The 17,168-nt window shown below is 34.4% G+C and overlaps 1 protein-coding gene across 1 annotated transcript in view; it reads left to right on the top strand.

Annotated features, from left to right (window-relative positions):
* Positions 1 to 17,168, top strand: part of BMP5 (bone morphogenetic protein 5) — a 115,175-nt gene that overhangs the window by 77,008 nt on the left and 20,999 nt on the right. The gene's annotated exons all lie outside the window — the stretch shown is intronic.

Here is a 17,168-nt window from a genome sequence, read left to right as displayed (position 1 = left end):
GAAAAAGTCAGGGGCAGGCCCTTTCAGACAAATGCAACAGAACTGACCAAGACTGCGGTAAAAGGGGCCTTTGCACATTCTAGCAGGAGGCCAGGGAAGCCCAGACCAATTTATTCAGAATCTTGTCATCCTTTGATCACTCAAAGAGTCCAAAAATTTTATTTTATTTATTTATTTATTTATTTATTTATTTATTTATTTATTAAAGATTTTTATTATTTTTATTTTTTTTTATTCATGAGAGACAGAGAGAGAGAGAAAGGCAGAGGGAGAAACAGGCTCCCAAGGAGCAGGGAGCCCGATGTGGGACTTGATCCCAGGACCCTGAGATCATGACCTGAGCCGAAGGCAGACGCTCAACCATCTGAGCTACCCAGGCGCCCAGAGTCCAAAAATTTTAAATCCAAATCTGGGCTTTCAAGTCATGTAAAATTACATTTGTCATGATAAGAGGATAGAACATAATTTATTTAATGATTTATTAGTACTTTTTACATATTTAGATGTAGACCAAGTGGGCTTACGTTGTGCTCTTGCATCACACCCTGCGAATGTGAGGGCCAGGCACAGGGAGGGTAGTTTATAAAGGGATGATTAATTAGAGGGTGTGCCTTATTTAAGCTTTACTGCCTTTAGTTTTCTGCAGGCTCAGGCAATAGACACCTTAGCCCTAGAGTTTGCCCTACTCAGTCCTCTGCTATATTACACTAAAGTCTCGCTTAAAAAATACAGAGTAAAGTAAAAGTTAGGTCTGACTTGGATCTCTTGCAAGGGCATTTATTGCTATAAGCAATAGGACTTCAGAGTGACATTGTTTTACCTATATAACCAGATTTACAGCCTAAGAATAATATTATAACCAATGTTGGTACTCCAAGGATTGCATATATGAAATGAGGCTGACAGATACAAATTAAATTTATTACAGAGTTCATCTAGTGAAAGTTTCACGCTTCAGATCTTGATCTAGAAAAAGTTCTTAATGCTGTTGACCAGTTTCAGACATTTTCCCACTAAATCTAGACTTTTCCATAGATTTTAATTACAATGCTGAATTTTAATATTTTTAATGAACAATTCAAATACTTTGAATTATAGGCTATTTTCCAATTATGGCTTTGAGATTACCATTTAGGATTTTCAGAGTTCAAGCATTATAAATGTAGATGGAGAAAAGCCCATACTTAAATAATCTTGCAGGAATTCTTACAATGTTAAACTACTGTACATTTATGGTCAGAAATGTGACTGGGAAATCAGCACTGTGGGGGTGAGCCGTCGTTTCTTCCCTGGTATGTGGCCCAAAGAAGAAAAATTAAATTAGTGGTATGTGTTTCTCCCAGTCTTCTCCTTGGGGAGATGCTTGAAATGTCTAAACAACTCAAGAGATCTATGATATATGATCAGCCTTTTCATTCCCTACCCACTCACACCCCACTTGAAAATTCTGAAATTTCTCTCTTCTGTTTTTTTTCCACTCCTTCTTCTGTACTGGTTCTCTTTGCTTTACTATCCATATAATTTGGCTTCTGTCTTGCTTTTAATTTATAGTTGACTAGTTCTTGGGAAGAGAAGGTCTCTTCCCAAGAATATTTTATATTTTGGAGTTCCCCCCTCCTCGATTTATTTCTCTTATATATATTAATTTTACTTTAAATTATTGTGGTATTATATATGGGGGGCTTTGTGTTTGCTTTTGAATCTAAAATAAATATTTCACTTTTTTCAAAGGCTTCCCAATCTTTTATTTAAGAGTTAGGTTACCTATAGCCTTTGTTACTTTTCTTTATCTCTTTAATATTGTATAATATGAAAATATGAAAATGTTTAAATGTGCTAGGCAAGCTGGCTTTGTGCATTTAAGCAATACTTAAAACAGATTTTCACCAGAGCTGGAGCATATTTGGTCTTGAGAAATAAAGTGACCCTCCTGGCACCTTAGTTTTATTAACTGCAACCTCACGGAGAGTCTACTTGTGACATATCTCTATTAATATGGATAACCAGGTGCTTCAGCTTATTATTGCTTCATTCATTACTACTGCTGATGTTCTCAACATGATACTGCGATATTGCTACAAACAGAGCAGACAAACTATCTTTAATTTGCAATAATGGATTCTGCGTACATTTACTTCTCAGCAAAAGTAATTGGTAGTCATGACTGGATGATACTCAGGAAAGTTTGCTTTCAAATTCATTTGTGGATTATCTACTTATTCACTTGTTCAACATAAAATTATTGAGTACCTATACAGGGAAGACAACATGTTAAAGGGCAATATAATCTGGGAGACAGACATAGGTAGCTAATTTTAGAAAAAGTCAAGTGCCCTAAATGCTAAAAACAGTGATATCATCAAGACACTCCAGGAAAATGGAAGAGAAAGGATTAATTCCAGATAGGACAGAGCCAAAAGTTCTGTGGTTCAGGTAACTTGCAAGCCAGGTCAGTTGAATAAGGTTCAAAGAAATGGAGGTGAGAAGAGAGGGAGTTGTGAGAATATGTGGAGTGGTGGTGAGAACAGGAAGAGAGAATTCATTCCTGAATGACGAAACACTGTGAGTAAATGCAGAGAATGGCAAAATGGCATTGTATAGTCTGGAAAAAGTCAATAGTTCAGAGTTGGCTAGGACAATATTTATGTCTAAAATATGACTGCAGACGCTATTAGGAAAGTGATTTGGAGGCAAATCATGGAGGGAAAATGAAATCTCACATATGTATAATATGTTCTTGTTGCTTGATCACACGTCATAAAAGAACCAGGCCTGCTGCTTTAATCAATCACAGCAACACCATAGTGATTACATGTTTGAATGAATATCAGTTTCATGAGGTCATAGGATGTGTATTGCTCCTTCACAGTTGCACCCTCTGTGCTTGGTACAATGAAGGTTGTGGGTAGGTATTAGAAACATGTCTTGAATGATCACTGAATGAGTTTTTGACTTAAAAGACTTTTATACGCCACCTGCCACCTGCCACCTTACTCCTAAGAAGACATTCCAAAGTGTAACTTTTGGGTGATTATTAACCAAATCAGTTTGGTGTAACTCAGGGGCAGAATTTTGTACCCATCTCTCAGTACAGTAGTTAAAACGGTTTCAGTTATAAGGTGAGGAGAAAATCAATGATGTATATTATTAAATTTTGATTGTCCTGCTCCTGCAAAAAAAAAAAAAAAAAAAAAGGAAAGAGGCTGAAGTATATAGTTTGGAAATCAAAAGATTGCTGAAATCAAAGGTAGCATTATGATTCCTCAGAGGAACTGTGAAAACTATGTCAGTTTATGAAATACTCTTTTTAGAAATTTGACAAATGAACTGCTGTGGATTTGGCAGGAGACTTTAAGGATATTTTATTGATTCTTTTTCATACAGAATAATTCTCCAAACTCCACATGTTTGTTTCAGCAAAATAAAGTAAACATATGAGCAGGCTAACAAAAAAGAAACACTGCTGCTTCTTAATGGTCAAATCTAGAGATTCCAGACAAGTGGTTGGATCCACTTGTGCAAAATCAGTTTCAAAGTTCTCAAGCATTCTCTCATGGTGGTTACTAAGTCTCTGTGATAAGATAGGTACTCTTTTTTAAATAGCAAATGAGGGGTGCCTGGGTGGCTCAGTCATTAAGCGTCTGCCTTCGGCTCAGGTCATGATCCCAGGGTCCTGGGATCAAGCCCCGCATCGGGGTCCCTGCTCAGTGGGAAGCCTGCTTCTCCCTCTCCCACTCCCCCTGCTTGAGTTCCCTCTCTCGTTGTCTCTCTCTCTGTCAAGAAATAAAATCTTTAAAAATAAATAAATAAATAAATAGCAAATGAGTAGGCTTAGGTCTGGTTTATAATTTATTGTAAGATTTTCAGCTCACCAAATTATAAAAAAATACATTAATTGTCTAACTTATTAGGTCTTTATTAAGATTGTTGATAAATCTATGGTATCATTATCCTTTGTACATATATACGTACACAGTTTATTACACAGATAGCAATTTAACTGAGATTTTAAGACTTAGAATTTCCCTCCAAACACTATAATTTCCCACTGTTTGATGCTTTATGTAGTTTAAACCTTCCAAGTAAATTAATTCTTTTTTCAAACTTGGGTTTATAGAATAATTTAGAGATGGAAAAACAAAGAGAGTATTTTTGGGTTCATTAGGATGTCTTTTAAAAGATCCTATGTTTTCAGACATTTTAGGTTTGGCAATACTCAGAATGAATTTTGCCAATGACTTTTTTCCCTTTCTATTCAAACCCACTTATACGTCAAAGGAAATTCAATCCGTATGTTTCTGATTCATTTGTATTCAAGTCATCAAAATGTTGTTTTGTCAGAGTATTGTTTAATGTCCAAGAAACATTATAAAGTTCTTTTTTTAAATAAGATGCTAATATCCATTTTTCTTCTAATGAAGTTGTGGCATAATCTCCAAGTGTATCAAGGTAAAAATGCAGATTTATAGATAGAGATTTCAAAGTTTCACTAAATTTTGTAGCCAAATCAAGAAAACAGATTTCAGAGGTATTAAACTCTCAATTTAAATTCCATTGTAATTGATGCTTAAATATAAGATAAAGAAATTTATAGTTATTGCTACAGATAAGAGAATTTAAAGTTTTGATTCTTATCTTTTTTGATATTTAATTTAAATAAGGAGGGTAAATAAAGAGAACAAATAGCTCCATTCTGGAAATATAAATTCTAAGAAGAAATCATTAGGAAAACTAGATTCAAATCTTGGCTCTGACAAAGTAGCTCATATTTTAGCCATAGCATTAATGAAATGTGTAATAGTAATTGCTTCCAAGGACAGTGTGATGCTGTATTAGGTGATGGTACCTGGCATATGGTAAGACAGCAATAAAAAGTCCTTATGCTGAGTATCAGGATGAGAGAATGCACAGAGACTTTGCACTTCCTCCAGGGGGCACTCCATTTAACTTAGGATAGATTTTGTTTGTTTGTTTTTACTAAGGAGGTTGTACAGATGATTGGATGATTTAAGGGAGTTTTAGATAATGACAGTCCACTGGAAAAAGGTAAGATTATTGATATGTTCTTAAGCTTTGAGTTAGCAGCATAGTGTATAGACAGCTATGTTATTATGCTGCTCATATCTAATAACTTTGGCTGATAAAGTGATTATTGGTAGGAAACTTTTAAATATATTCCAGTCTGGGGTATGAAGTCAATAGAGGTGAACGCTCAGAGATATGCATCATGACTAATTGATTGCTTGTATTGGTTAGATATTCATAGGTACCAGAGATTATCAAATTATTAGTACTTAATATAGTAGCTTTCTTGAGTCCCAATCATCTTATTCTTAGAAAATATAGATATTTAGGGAATAACTAATTGCCTCAATGAAAATAAGGGAAACAAGCTTTTTGTCACTTGATAGGCTTATACATATAGGGATAACTGATTAAAGGCTGGCCTATATTACCATCAGAAAACATTTCCAAGGGTGCCTGGGTGGCTCAGTTGGTTAAGCATTCGACTCTTGGTTTCAGTTCAGGTCATGATCTCAGGGTCCTGAGATCGAGTCCTGCCTCCGGCTTTGCACTTGGCACTGAGTATGCTTGAGATTCTCTCTCCTCCCCCTGGCTCGTGCACGCTCTCTCTCTCTAAAATAAATAAACAAGTCTTTAAAAAAAAAAGAAAAAAGAAAAAATTTCCAACCTGAAGATGCTTCAGTATAAATTACTAGTATTTGGCTTTATGAGCCTATTAGCATCAAGATGGGTTCTTAAAAAGAATGTAGAATTACAAGCAGTATTTTAATGTTTGTAGAACACGTGGCTAAAGAAATATTGGTAGTCTTTGCTAAAGAGTCTTTTCTAAATATGTTATGCTGATATTTATAGCACATTGCATAAAATCCCCACTATATAAATGCCATTTTCTATAAAATAATTGGAAGATGGAAGATATGAATTCATTGGAAGAACATCAGAGAAGATCTTCCTGGAAAGTCAAGGAAGCAAACCATTGTAACAGTTGCCTCTTCTCAGATTACAACCCATGCTGGTTAGCAGCTGTATTTCCCAGACATTGTAAAGGGGCAAAATTAGAGCATTTTTTTTCTGCTTGTTAGTACACAAGTGTTTTCTCTGTTCTATTTTTAGAAATTACACATATCAGAGATTTTCTAAAAGCACAATTTAATCTATTATTTTCATCAACGTTATTGTGCAACTTAAAAAAACCACATTGACTTTAGTTATCAGTACTACTAGATTGAAAATGGGTATTTTTGAACTTTTAGTACCCAGGGTTCCAACTTGTGGGGGGTTTTGTTGCTGTTGTTCACTGCTGGAAATTGATAGCTGCTCCATCTACATTAATAATAAGGAATGGAATTAGTCATTTTTCTGCAGCCTCGAGATGTGTGCTAATTGCTAATTTTCCTTACTAGGTGCAGAATAATTTAACATACCGATAAAAATTGTCTTCCAAATTGCAGTATCCTGCATTTTCTTTTAAATATGCTGTGTTAAAAAATTGGATTTTTAAAAAATTCCATGACACCTTTTGAATTACAGAATATATATTCCTTTTTTTTTGCTTTTCAAACTTTTTATTTTTTAATTTTTTAAGTTTAAATTCAATTAATTAACATATAATGTATTATTAGTTTCAGAGGTAGAGGTCAGTGATTCATCAGTCTTATACAATACCCAGTGCTCATTACATCACATGCCCTCCTTAATGTCCATCACCCAGTAATCCCATCCTCCCCCATCCTCCTCCCCTCCAGCAACCTTTAGTTTGTCTCCTATAGTTAAGAGTCTCTTACGGTTTGTTTCCCTCTCTGATTTCGTCTTGTTTTATTTTTTCCTCTCTTCCCCTATGATCCTCTGTTTTGTTTCTTAAATTCCACATATGAGTGAGATCATATGATAATTGTCTTTCTCTGATTGACTTATTTCACTTAGCGTAATACCCTCTAGTTCCATCCAGAATATATATTCCTAATTAGAAAAATATATCCCAGTCCTCATGTCACTATATATTAAACAAACGTACAAGCTACTAACTTGAGATTCGTTTACCTTTATCGAATGCGAGCATGTTTATGTGAGACAGATGAAGAGTTCTTAATGTAATATCTGCTTATATTTCGTGTCCTGGAATCTGCTATTTTTAAATGGAAGTATTTGGTTAAATAAGTTTGTTGTGTTACCCTTAGGATTCCTAAGATAGTCATTTTTACCTCAGAGGAAAAATCTCCAAATTAAGCCCCTGTGTTGTCAGATGGCTATTTATCTGTGCCAAGGGTCAGATGATCTATGTGGTTAGTTAATCTGAATATCAGCTGACATAGTGCTAATAAGTAGCAGAAGAAATTCAGAGATCAAGGGTGATATTTTTCTTTTTGTCCGGCTGTTTTGACTGCAGTTCCCCATTATTTATCTAAGTTCAAAAAGCTGAATTATGTCCACTTATCAGAGGATCTTTTAAACATTTTGAGATTTGATAACATCCTCTTCCCTTATCTGAACTTTATCTTATAAAGCAATTAAGTCATTTTTGTTCATAAAACCATATGGCTCCCTTTTGCTGAATTTATGATGATGACAGTTGGTTTCAAATAAATAAATGAGTCTCCACATCCAAGAAACTGCAAGAATCACGTATCTTGCTAAGTGTTCTGAAAATAAGAAGGAACGTATACCCCTATGATTTGTTCTAGGTAAATATTAGTATAAATGAAGAAGTTCTTTATGTACTGTTTAATGTTAAGGGTAATAATTAGAGCATACTTGCTTGACTTCTAGATGAATATTTAAGAATAAATTAGGAAGATCGTTGAAGAATAGTTAACTTCAAATACTTAAATAAATAAATAAGTAATATTGAACTTCTACCCCACAGTCCAGAAATGAAATCAATGTGGGAAGATAAAAAAAGGCAGATTTAGGTACAAGGAAAAAAGTGCCTAATAAATGAAAGTTGATGGCTGTGGAATTATTTGTACTGTGAGGGAATGAGCTAGATGTGACCGGAAGAATTTGCCATGTATTTGCCATTTTCTCTAGGCATCATTCTATTGCATGAGACAATTTATCAGGTAATTGTAATTTATGAGCATACATTTATACTTTAAGCTTTATACATATATAAATATTATATTCAGAGAGGGTGCAGTGAATAGAAATGTACCATCTTAAAGGAGCTTGGTATTAAATAGTTACATTCAAACCAAAACTCAATATATATAAAATCAGAGATGGAGAAACTGGTAAAAGAAGCAAGAAATGTTAGACATCTCATGAACTTTCTTTTGGGGTAAGTGCATGTGTGTGTGTGTGAATGTGTGTGTGTGTGTGTGTGTGTGTGTAGGGAAAATAATCATAAACACATTCTCAAGGAGTCATGGGAGGAATCAGATATAAGTTCATAGTTGATAATCTATAATCATTAGTTTCTAGAGTACTTTTGTGACAGAATTTAGAAGGATTATACTTTCTTTTACTTTAAGGGCCACAGTAACATTTTCAGTATTATAATAAAACATAAAACTTAATCTAAATTTTTCTAGAATATTTTCTTTAAAGTGGCTTCTGTTTCTATCATAGTTCTATAGAATTTCTATAAAATTTCAAAAATATTAAAACATAAATTAATCTATGGCAATGTATTAGTTTCTAAAAATCATTCTTTGTATGAAGCCATGGAGAGATTTATAAGATGGCTAAAAGAAACAACTGCATTGATCATTTTATGTGAATGATTCAGAAAGTTTCCATTGAGAAGAATTCCTGTATCTTTATGGTAAAAATGACTAGATGTCTACTGAAAATAAATATGACATAGATTTTCCTTGGGGCTTAAAATCAGTATTGTTAATTTTCCAAACCCATGTAGGCTGTGACCTATGGGTTTTCTAACTCGTGTAATGTCTTAAAGCACATCAGAGAACATAAATCTTTCCTGTATGCTGTAGATTTTTGCTATTTTCCCACTGCATAGAAATGAGCAAAATCATCAATATGCCTTTCATGGCTAGAGTAACTAAACATAAATATTGGAGCACTGATAAATTTGTACTTTGTTCAACCCAAGACCTTACTAATTCTCTTATTAGTCATGTACAGTTTTCATAAATACTTCATGTATTTTCCAACTCACTCTATTTATCAAAATTTACTTTCTGTCTATGTAAAGACTCTGCTTTTTTGATACCCTGATTTTTGCAGTGTTTTTTTTTTTTTTACCAACATCAATTATTCTTCCATGCTAATATTTCATATTTTTTAGTTCTTTATGATTAATCTAACTTTTACTTCCTAGATACATCTTTAGTTTATTCTAAATAAGTATTCGAGCCATGTGTTTGCTGTGATGGTCAATTGCAATAATATTAATAACTAATGGAAACTTAACATTTACTGAGAGCTTACTAAATGCCAGGCATTTTGCTAGCTCTTTAAATGGAATGTCTACTTTATCTTCATGATTATCCTATTTTGTACATGAGGAAACCCAGCCTTTGAAAGTTCAAGAATTTTGCCCATGAATCTAACGATGATTTATTTCCAGAGCCAGCTCTAATATACTATGGCTCTCACAAATTATATGAATTTTGTACAAATTCCAAACTGAAAAAAATAAATGTATTTTTAGAATTTCCAAATTAAAAAAACGCTATTAATAATGATTGTTATGGGACAAAATTGAACTTTATGTTGGATCTGTTGGGAATTGCCTTTGGGTTTTTGTATTTTCTGTCTGGAATTAAACTGTGATCTGGCCTACAAAATGTAACAGCATTTTAAACATATTTTTTGTTTTCTAAATCTAACTACTTCAGCATTTCTTTCAGCCCCTTACATGATTATAGTTAATTTGACACACTCATAAATTGAGAAGGTAACTTTTCCTCTGGCAGTGATTCACTTCAACATGTAATTAAATTTAGCCAAATTTAATCTCTTTATTTTGAATTTAATAATGAACATCCCTTTCCCTTGCGTGCTATGTCTTTCACTAATGTATTTTGATAGGTTCTCCTCCCATTTTCTCTCCCTTAGTCCATATTCCCCATCATGGAATCTTCGTATCTACCTCCCTCACTGCCCTTTTTAAGTGCCAGCTCGTGCTCAGGCTTGTGGTTGGAGGCAGGGTGCAGCAAAAGGACCCTGAGGCCAGTCAAGCATGCAGTTTCCAAATTTCATTCATTTATTATTTTACAAAAAATCAGTGTGAAGTTACTCCTTTCTTCCATCTCACCTTCCCACCTTCCAGCATCAAAGCTGACTGTGAGTTGTTATTGTTTCAACCCTAAAGAGATCTTGGACTACCTGAATTGTGTTTTGGGAGCAACACATTGGGGTAATTCTTTCCTAAAAAATTTGAAAAAAAAAAAAAAATCCTCTGGCAATGAAACACGTTTTTAATTGTTCATTGTGTTTTTGGTTTTGTTTTGTTTTTTTCCCTATAAGCAGAGCTTAATTGGGTGAATTGCTTTTCTAAAAACCTTGTATTTTGAGCAAAATGATTAGAATGTATAGATCCTTTTGTTCTGCTGGAAATGAAGAATCATGATTCTGATATCTTTTAAAATATTTATGTCTTTTTTTGATATCTAGATTATATTTTTTTCTCTGATCAGTACCGCTCTCGTAGCCTAATTTAGTCTTGTATAATGATTCGTAGAGAGAAAATAATTTTCCTTTATAAATAGATGTTGATTATGGAATATATTCAGTAATAAATGGAAAACCTTGAATATGCTGTTTTACCATGTCCATTATATATACACAATGTTTGAAAACTGGGTTTTAATGGCAGTTTTCTTTAATTTATAGTATGTATGTATTTCAATGAGAGACACATGGTAAACATAATTTGCTTATCCAAATTTTAGCATCGTAACTCAAAAACATACATGAAAAAGAGTTTTGAAATCAATGATTTAAAGTAAGCAGAGACAAACAGGAGTTAGTTAGTCTTGCTTCATTATCTGGTGAAAGATGTACTTTACCATTTTTTAGATTGCCCTTAATGAAAAGGGATATAGAAGCGTTTGGCTACATCTGTATTTCTGTTTTTGATTTTCCCTAATTCAGAACAGTAACTATGGATCACCAATCTTGCCAAACAAATGCCAATGTCAGGAATATATGCCACTTTTTGTTGTTTGTTATATTTCTGATTCTAGACTCTAATTCTGGTTTAACTAATGATCTGAGGGGTAAATATTTTCATGGTAATATTGATTTAGGGCCATGAAGAATATGAGATTCTTCTTATTCTCACCATCCATTAGAGTTAACTCTGTCTTTCCCATTGGTCTTTCCATTGTGCGTTTAACTTATTGCTGACCCATATTTCTTAAAGACATATTAAAAAATAACAGCAGGGTTGGTTTTGCATCATAAGTGGAGAACACAATGGGAAGAAAAGAGAAGTTTAGTCGCTATAAGGCATGAGCAGTCACCATGTTCTGTGCTGCTGAGAATTCAACTTTGTCACACCTGGCGAGAACGCATGTGTGAGAGAGGAAAACCAAAAGAGAAACAAAAGCATATGACAACCCAGAGCCCATAGTTGTGTCGCAAGAGATGATCAAAATTTGAAAGTAGAGGCAAAATACTTTGATAGGGAAGTGACATATCCCAGCTCCTTAAAAATGCATGCTAATTTCTCTGTAGTGTGACAAGTTTCAATTTGAGTGGAATAGAAACTGAGGAAACCACCCGCCCTTTCATGGCTGGCAAGGAGTGTTGAATCCTTAGGTTCCTGCTTACTGAGGAAAGTCCGACCTTGTTATAGCAGTAGCTATAACACTGTTCTTCCAGACACCATGTGTGTATCACTGACAGATCTGAGATGGATGGTTTTCCTCCAGTCTTCCAAAGGTGGAAAGCAGAGACTCAAAACAAAGACTCAAAACAAAGCCCCAACCAATTTTTAACAAAGGGGAAGACTATGTACTTAAAAGAATGGCATACTACTTTAGGGTTCACAGGGCTGAGTTAAAAATCTGATCCTTCTCTGAGTCTTATTTTATTCATTTTTAAAATGTAACCCTTGTCTTATTGTATGGGATAAATATGAAGCATATGAATCTATGTCAAGAGAAGGCAGCTGTTTTGTCGTTAGAAGTACTGAACGAGCTAAGCTTCTCAATTCCCAATTTTCTTGATCCTTTGGGAGGGCATGCTTATTACTACTTTTGGGTACCAGTTATATTTATATGTGGAAGTATTCACATGATTTCTCTCTGAAGTATTATAGCTGATAGAAATATGAAAGATCTACTTAGGCCATGAAATCAGATGCTACTGCTGACTCAGGATGATCACAATGTACCACTCTTGGAACCCAGCTATTATTTTGTATGCAGACAGCTCAGAAGGATGTTTTTACTCTGGGGAACATCATGGCATCATGGTGGTGTGACTGGTCCTTTATGTGAGGCAGGCCAGTTTATATTCTTGCCAGAGCCAGAGACATGAGAAACTGGTGAAGAAAAGTTCTGCTTTTTTTCACTCAAACATATGTTTTATGATCCAACCTTCATATGTGAAGGAAAGAATTAAATCCCAAAAGTCTTAACTCTTTTTTTTTTTTTTCCAAAAGTAGACACTGATCATGGTATATGTATTAGGTATCTCAGTATCAGCCCTTCATTGCAGATTATGGAAAATACCTTTTACTCTCTTCACTCTCTTTTATTAGGTGTCAAAATTTTCTTTCATTTTGGTGGTATGGACTAAAGATTCTGGAAGTGGCTTATGATCATTTCACAGGTTCATTTATCAAACTGGAAAGAAAGATCAAACATTTAATGAGCCATGCTTTTCTGTCTGATTCTTTTGAATCATATATCATACAAGCTGGTAAAAAAGAATGTTTCCTTTAGACACTCATCAGTTTCCCAAGTAACTGCATTAAGTTCATTTCAAAGACCACTTTTACCCACTAGAGATAAAATGAAGTGTGAAATTAAATTATTTTCACTTGCTATCAAACAAACTAAAATGAGTTTGAATTCTAAAAGCTTTTTTCACTGATATCTTAACACATCAAAAAAGTTTCTAAAGACCTTTGGGTTGATTTCTGCTGAAACTCTGCTTTGTTATATAGTTTTACTTAAATCTATGATTTTAAAGGAAAGAAGTGCATGTGTGTGTGTGTATGTGCACTTTTTTATTTTAAAAATCCCATAATAACTGGAAAAAAGACTAAAATAATTCACTCTTTTCATGGTTTTGTGAAAAGAATGTTTCTGCTTTCTTAAAATAAATGAGGACTGTAAGAGCAACTGCTAACCAATCTTCTGGGAACATGTGACAGATGATGTCTGTAAAGCTTGTAGGGTCTCAGGGGAAAGGCGCTATATATAAAGCAAAGAGCTATGAAAAAGTTAAGTGCTTATATGAAGGTAAACTGCAGTTCCTAGTTTGAGATTCATATTTCCACCAGCTGAAAATAAGGCTTGAGTCAAAGACGTTTGTTGGGCTTGTCAAGCCTGAGACAGTAAGCTTCCTCATCTCAGAATGATGTCCCATGGAAGGAGACTGATCATTTCCATCACCTCAGTCCCACCCTTGGTGCAATAAAACACTTGAATGTTCTGGACAGCTTCCACAACTAGGCACAAACCTGGCCCTGATCCTTTAGGTTTCTTGCCCCAGGCCCTCCTTCCTGAAGTCTCATGAGCTGCAGTTCTCAACTTTTTGCATCCCCCACCCCTACCCATCACACCCTGACTCATCATGCCAATGTTTCTAACCAAACACTCTATTTTTTTCTTCTAATCCCCACCACTTTCTCAAATTGTGGGGCATTACAGTGCCTTCAACAAAATGTTTAGAAAAAATTTCAAGTCTTTAAAAAAATTTTCTTTTAAGAAAAGGAGAGGGGGAGGAGGGAGGGCAGAAAGAGAGGGAGAGGGAGAGAGAGAATCTTAAGCAGGCTCCATGCCTAGCATGGAGCCTGACGCAGGGCTTGATCTCACGACCCTAAGATCATGTCCTGAGCTGAAACAAGTTAACTGACTGAGCCACCCAGGCGCCCCCCAAATTTCAACTCTTTAAAAACTATCTTCCCCCTTTAAACTTCTTTAACCTTCACACACCCCAGTCATAGAGGAAAATGGAATTCTTCTACTGCTGTGTTTCCAGGAATTGTAACCGCATTTCTTGTCTGCAGATAATTCTCAACTCCTAGTTTTATGTCACTGTGTCAGGATATGGTTCCCAGTTGCCTTCCATGGATTTCAGACCTCTGATGTGTCTTCTCTCTTTCACTATCAGCCACAGAGTCCTATCCAATTCACATACATTATGACATTTGTCCTTTCTTTTGTTTTTCATACCTTTTCATAATGAATATATAATTATAAATATATAATATTTAATATAAAATAAAGTGGTTATTTTTAATTTACTCTTTTAAATGTCAGTATAAAAAAGAGAACAGAGCCATCTAGCAAAGGCATTGCATGAAGAGCCCAGCTTATTAGAGTCCCAGAATTACTTTGAAGAATCAAAGATCTTACTACCTTGCATTCTAAAGTTCAAAGCTTTTCCAGCAACCTCTTAACTATGAATTTCCAGTATCACTGAAATAGTTTAAAATCCCAGCTTCTCCTTGCTTTTGTTTGAGATTATAAGCAATGTAAACCATCTTGAAAATAAGAAAGTTTTGAGCACAAACATAAAATTCTGTTTGTGATACTGCAAATCCATGTGCTTATATCTGGCAATAGGCCAGTGTTTTTACTATAAAACTAGAAACTATGGAAATGTTATCAAATTGTAACAGAGTTGAAATTTATAGCTAGATTACAACATGCTTAATTTAAGTTAATTTGAGTTAAAATATATGTGGAATTTAAATAGACAAAATTCTGCCTTCCCTATATTCCTTAAAATCTGATATAAAGATGATTTAGTCTGTATGCTGGGTAGAGAATTCTGCACATTTTAAATCATCTGTTTCTAAAAAGGGTAAAATTCCAGTATAATTTAGAGTCAGAGAAACTATAATTTAAGAGCACCAGAATCAAATTTAATCACAGATTGAAAGTAAATGCAGATCAGGAGGATATGTGGATGAGAAACAATGCACTGGTTTGTCTTCTATGAAATAGTCCATAAAGGATGCTGCAAGAGTCTTTTTTGAAATGAAGGAAAGGTAATTTAGGCACAAGTTCCATCCCAGGTGTTTTGGGTTATGCAGTCAATTACTGTGGGTTTATAGGAGAAAAAAACAAACTGGAATTTATGCAAACATCTTAGAGCGGTATCAACATTTAGACTGGTAAATCCTCAAATGAATGCTTTTCAAACTGTGTATTCTGCAGGGAAATTAAATGCTCATATTTGGAACCACTTATCCTTATAATATCAACATGCCTTTAAAGAGCTGCTTTATGTCAGAGCCTCCTTTAATAACGCTCTTTTTAAAGAAATGAACATTTTGAAAGTCACATTTTCCAAAAAGAATGGTCTGAAATACAAAACTAGTAGGTTTGGGATAGATCTTTTGTTTGCCACTCTACCTTCTCAATGACTGTAAATTTCAAATAGTTAGTTGTGCCCTTAGGCACATGTGAATACAATATCTTGACCCCCGTGCTTAGACAAAGGCATGAAGGTCAGAGTGGCAGGTCTGGAAGTCTCCAATCTCCAGCTTCAGTAATGACAAAATTGAGCAGGTTAGAACCCCAGCCTCAGATATTTCCCTCTTGATTTTTGTGTGAAAAGAATAATCATTTCTTTGGAAGATATCATCCTAAAGCCCATCTTTACTCACTCTGTAGTTAATAAAACTAAGAAATAATATACCCATATATTTGCTGCTCAAATTGTTTCTTTTCCCTAAACACCCTGGGGCATTGTTCTGAATTTATACATTCTGGGTTCACCTTTTTCTTAGGATGAGTTCTTTCCCATGATGTTGTTCTATACTCTGTGCTTGGTGAATTAAACCTAGCAATGTCCTAGCTATGCCTAGGCATGTCTAAATCCTAAGGGGATGAAGCCTGGGTTCAAGCTCATCACCCTTCTATTTAATATTCTTTTCATTACTCAACCCCATTTCCATTTTCACGGTATATTCAATCCTTAATCCTTATATGTCTATAAGTTTTAATTAGAAATCAAACATAAGGATCACCTTTGAAAAATAAAACCATGGTGATACACACCTACCTATAATTTTCCTGAATCAAAATGTTTTAGGTATGGCCACTTTGTACATTTGCAGTATCTAAAGCATACTGTACATTTACTAATAAAATGCAACATATTCGAATCAATTTTATAAAAGACTTACTATTTTCAATACATGCAATATAGCCTGGGTTCCTATTAACACTTTTAGCGAAAACAACTGCTCAGCCATTCAAAAGGTTTAGTTCACATAATCAGTACAGGTATATTGTGTCTTAAGGAGCAGGTCACATAGTTAATGTTCTCTTGGTGGAGCTCAAGACCAAGAGTAACTGAGCAAGCATTAACTTATGGAATCTTACTAGTCACCTCATTGCTGAAGTAAAAAGGAAACTGAGAGGAAACTTAATAATATCAAAAGTTATTTTAAAGGGAGTTCACATTGGTTTGAAGAGTACTTTGCTTCACACACAATATCCACCTTTGTAAAGCCCAAGAAACCCATAATTGTAACATACACACATCTTTACAATTTTCAGAACATAAATCTTTAGAGCAGTATTATTTCTCCACAGATAAAAGTGACAATATTGAAAGTTTTAGGATGATAGTAAAAGAAACTCTCTTGCAAACCCAAGGAAACTTGGAACTTTGCGTTAAGTGCTTATTTAATTATAAAAGGGGCAGTGTGTGTTGTAATGAATGGAAAACTAATTTTACCTCTATTCCATTTGTGAACATCTTGTGGCAACCTATTTTAGTATTAGAGAGATCATATATTAAAAATGATTTCTGCAGTCATCGATGTATACAAGTAAAAATTTAGTTCCTGTTAAATTAACACTTCATTAAAAAATCAAAGTAAACGCGCAACAAATACATTTTATGTTGTACTCTAAGAGAGAAAAATTTTTTTTTGAGAACAGATCGCCAGTTATTCTTTTCCGTAACAGTCAAGTTTCTCAGTTCTTTTTTTTTTTTTTTTCTTTTGCTGAGCTCTCTGTCACTGGAAACATCTTAAACCA

Source organism: Mirounga leonina, unplaced genomic scaffold (assembly GCF_011800145.1).
Source record: "Mirounga leonina isolate KUSES-001 unplaced genomic scaffold, KU_Mleo_1.0 Mir_53, whole genome shotgun sequence".
Taxonomy (NCBI): domain Eukaryota; kingdom Metazoa; phylum Chordata; class Mammalia; order Carnivora; family Phocidae; genus Mirounga; species Mirounga leonina.
The sequence above is the reverse complement of the archived record's forward strand: the minus strand, read 5'-3'. Positions and strand labels throughout refer to the sequence as shown.